The sequence below is a fragment of the Hippoglossus stenolepis genome, chromosome 2 (assembly GCF_022539355.2).
Source record: "Hippoglossus stenolepis isolate QCI-W04-F060 chromosome 2, HSTE1.2, whole genome shotgun sequence".
Taxonomy (NCBI): Eukaryota; Metazoa; Chordata; class Actinopteri; order Pleuronectiformes; family Pleuronectidae; genus Hippoglossus; species Hippoglossus stenolepis.
This window is the reverse complement of record NC_061484.1, coordinates 31,602,273-31,606,962: the sequence shown is the minus strand read 5'-3', so window position 1 is coordinate 31,606,962 and position 4,690 is coordinate 31,602,273. Positions and strand designations below refer to the sequence as shown.

General features: G+C 42.9%; 1 protein-coding gene across 1 annotated transcript in view; it reads right to left on the bottom strand.

The window, feature by feature from the left end:
- LOC118117875 (B-cell receptor CD22-like) overlaps window positions 1-4,690 on the bottom strand; it is a 620,655-nt gene that overhangs the window by 501,888 nt on the left and 114,077 nt on the right. The window lies entirely within an intron of this gene.

Sequence of the window (4,690 nt, the reverse complement as noted above, 5' to 3'; positions counted from 1 at the left end):
CGTGTCACTCAGTTAAATCTGGGAGAATAGCTGTTGGAGAACCTGTTCTCTGGTGAAACGCTCCTGACCCGACATCGTGCCATGGTCCGTGAGAGAGTGGCACACTGAGACTTATATGTGGGTCTAATGTACCCCCCTTGATTTCAATTGGAATCAGGTGTGGGTCTAAATGACCCCACAGAGCACCACAGCGCCCCCTCTGGGGGTCTAAATGACCCCTCCCATGACAATCGAGAATGACAATCCCTTGGTCTCAATTACCCCAGGAGAATTGGATAATGACAATCCAGGCAACTCACCAAAAGCGCGCTAAATAGAGAACTTCTTTAAGGCACTATGATTCATGTTGGTCAGGATTTTTGAAAGTGTATTTAAAAAAAAAAAAAATTTTTAAAAAAAAGAGACAAATTGAGAAATTACCAGTGACCAAGTTAGTAAAAGGAAATTACTATTGGTTATATTATATAGGGGATATTACAATATTTTGAGGATATTAGTATTACTGAGTTTCCTATTTGCTCCTTACGAAAGCGTTTGAGATTGATTAAAGACTTAAGGTAACTCAAACTTAACATATTTTTTTTTAAATATGGGTAAAAGTAACAGTAAAGGAAAATTTGATGATTTGGATAATGGAACTGATCTGAGTAGTCCTAATATGAATTTCATGCGAAGGAACTATGGTGACACAGCACTAAGCCAGGTACAAGTGTGGATGAAAGAATGTGGGTTTCCAGAGGGGGGGAGTTTTAGTATAAGACAGCTAAAACAACTGAGACTGAAGCTGGAGGAGAAAGAAAAAGTAAGTCAGGCCAAAAAAGGAAAACATACATTTCAGGCAGAGTGGAAGGGATATGGAATGTGGTTAGAAGAAGCGCAACGTAGGGACAAAAAACAAACATATGTAAGGACAGATAACCCCTCACAAGTGTCTCAGTGTTTCAAAATGCAGGATTCCGACCTCGACTCTGTCCCGCCAAGAAGACGACAACCAGACCAACCCCAAGCCCCACCACATGTGGATGTTCCACAGGCAGGAGCCCAAGCCCCACCACATGCGGATCTTCCACAGGCAGGAGCTCAAGCTCCACCACCTCCTCCACCATATAACATTCCAGACCCGCAGCGACTTTCTCCACCTCACACCAGACGAGGCAGACAATACGGACCGGGACAGGATCCGGCCCACAATGTTTTGTGCCTCCCGATGGTTGAAGTGGCAGGACCGGATGGACTTGCCATTCTTGTTCACAGGCCGTGGACAACCAGTGATATCCAAGCAGCAATGAGTCACCTCCCTTCCCCATCAAATGCAGGGGGAATGAAGTTTGCAGAGGAGCTGCTTGTCTTCTGCAGAGAATTCCGCCCCACAAGCTTTGAACTGAGACGATTGCTCATGGCTAAAATGGGTAATGGATGGGCAAAAATAGCAGGAGGATATCCACAACAAGACCTTAGGATGGTACATCCAGACTGGGATAACGCCGCGAATGCCGTGTATATGAATTCCATTAATAATCTGTGTAGACGCATTGAAGCCGCATTCCCAGTGCGAATGGACATGACAAAGATTTCAGCGTGTAAGCAAGAAGAAGATGAGTCAGTTCACAACTACTTGACTCGCTTAACCGAAGTTCACAACACTCACAGTGGGTTGACTCCACCTCCTGACGTAAACGCACCAGAAATAACACCATGGGAAGCCCACCTGAGAAATAGTTTCATTAATGGCCTAAGACTTGATGTTGCCAGCCTGTTAAAACACACATGCATCCAGTGGGACTCTGGAAAACTCAGCTTGATAGAAGCACATGCAGTGCATGCTGAGAAGCTAATCAGAGATGGAGACAAGAGGAAGAAAGACAAAAGAGAGACTGATCTGCATAAAGCCACACTGACAATGTTCACAGGTACACCTCGCGGGTATTCTAGAGGCCGAGGGCGCGGACGGAATAGAGGAGGATTTCAAGGAAGGAGGGGAGACCAAATGAGGAATGTTGATCCAGACATTTGTTTGTACTGTGGAGAGAAAGGACATTGGGCAAGAGATTGTCCGAGGAAACAGCGACTTTTCAAGTCTGATTGAACCGAGGCGGAGATGGAGGAGAGGGAGGAACCAGCATCTTTGGACACAGAACGAGACCGTGAGGAACACCTCACACATCAAGAGGGTGAATGCACCACACCAACACAAACATTAATCACAGAAGTAATTGATTCTTTAGATAAGAGGGACAAACTACTGATAGAAACATATGTCAAGTATCAATCAGATGCTTATGCTCATATGCCAACGCACACACTCACAGTGCTAGGGAAAGAGATTACATTCCTTGTAGATTCAGGAGCAACACATTCAGTCATCAAGAGTGATATGTTTGAAACACCTCCTAAAATGAGTGGAAGATTTGTTAGATCTGTGGGTGCTTCAGGAAGCACCGTGGTTGAAAAATTCACGACTCCCTTAATATGTAGTGATAGCGGCACAGGAAAATTCAAGTGTTCATTTTTGCTATCCTCATGTTGTCCAATTAATTTGATGGGAAGAGATGTAATGTGTCTTGTGGGCATTTCTCTCATTTCCACCCCAACAGGAGTCGTAGTGGTCCGAACGGCTGATCTTGATCCACCACAGATTTATACGTGCATTAAGTATAATGCGGATTCACTGCTATATGTGTATGAATGGAAGCTCTGTTCGTCTGTTGTCACATCCATCAACACAGATCTAGTGGATAAGGCACATTCATTCACACTAGGAACAGACACCACGTATATGCATCCAGAAGATTTACACTGCACTGCACACATACACGAAGGGAAAGATTCAGGATTTGAGAAAAGATGGTTTAGAGAAAGTTGTGTGAGAGAGAAGTTAACACTAAGTTGTATTTTCTGGAATGAACATAGATGTGCTGTTTCGGTAATTTTACCCAAACCAGAAAATAAGTCACCCTCTCAGTTCCTTAGACTTATATGCATTCTGGGAAGGCCCACCTATGGGCAGGTAGGTGGCTGTAGCTCCACCCACCAGCACAGAGCAAGGTACACCGGCAGGCAGAATGAGAGGTCGTCACACTTCACAAATGTTCACAGGCTGCTTTTGAATGTATGCTTCCCTTTTTGACGTTCCTGATTCCCATCCACATGTCTCACTGTCAAAACACAAAAATGATGAATGGCAAGATTTGGGACAGTGGATAAAAAAATGTGTCAATGCTGACGTTTGGGAAAAAACATCAGATCCTGTGGTTCAGTATAATCCATGTTCGCAAACGAAACAATTAGGGGTTTCAAGTATCTTTCTTCAAATGACAAATCACATCGTCTAACACTCTTGAAGCATGAAATGGCACTTGATTATATTCTGGCCAAAACAGGTGGCCTTTGTGCCACTCTAAATTTTACTAAAGATGCTTGTGTAACCTTGATCCTGATAACTCTGACAACCTCACCTCTGTAATCGATTCACTAGAGAAGATTAGAGATGCCTTTAACCCCTCTGACTCTGCAGGATTTTCATTTAACAGATGGCTGGTTGACAAACTTGGCCCCTGGGGTGCGATGCTAGTTCAACTGTTAATTCCTGTACTACTTACTTTTGGCATTATATTATGCTTTTGTTCATGCACCCTTACATGCATGAAGGCCCTTATGTATAGGTGGGTTGGTGATACAGTGACTGGCCACGTTGGTGCATATATGCAACTGTCCCGTGATGACCTTGCTAATGAGCCCAGAGATGTGTTTCCCCTCCCTGACTGGTTCCCTCCCCAGAACCCTTTTGATAGTGATGAAGAATGTGATGTTGTATTGGCTGTTTAGTCTGCTCTTATCAGTCCTTACTCCTTTTTAAGACCATACCTGTGTCCACAACAATGGCAGTTTGCTTTGCACTACAGTGATGATGATGATGCATTTTGAAATCCTGGTGAATTGATGTATTTGATGTTTTACTGTAGTTGTGCATTCTCTTATGTTGTCATAAATGACAAAAAGGAGGGAAATGTAGTAGAAAAATTAACTAAGTATGGTTGACAAACTATTTTGGAATTAGAAGTAAGTTTTTGCAGCCTTGTCTAAAGACTTTTATGACCTTTATCTACATATATAAACAAACTGTTCAAATGCTTTATGACCTGAGCTGTTTTATGGTCTGTACTGTTGATGACCTGAAAACTGCCAGACCCTTTTGCCACTTATTTACCCTCCAAAGAACGGAATGTATGTCTGCTAATCTCCTTAAGAAACACATGTAAATCAGTGTTTGTGTTTAGATTCCTCTCTCTCCTGCACCTACAGAACCAGTCTTAACTGGTTCTGAGAGACAGCCTTAGTCCTCCTATATAAGATGCTTGTATTTGAGTGTCCTGCATCTTCACTCTGAGATCCTTGTGACTCTCTGTGTTGATCCTTTCTGCAGAAAGCCCCTATTAAAATACACGTGGATAACTTTGGTGTTTCCAGCCTCTTGTATTTCCAGATTTCCATCACACTAGTGTTTTTAATAAATGTAGGATTGATCATTTGTTTCTGAAACCTTTTTATTTTTTAAAGTTTTGTCTGTGGCCCTCACAGGACTGTAATAAAAATGACCAATCATTTCATTCAGAAATAGAAAATAAAATGATTGGCTGGTGTTCCTGTCTGTCGCTCACCGACCTGCCTGCCTGCCCGTGCTCTCACCTGT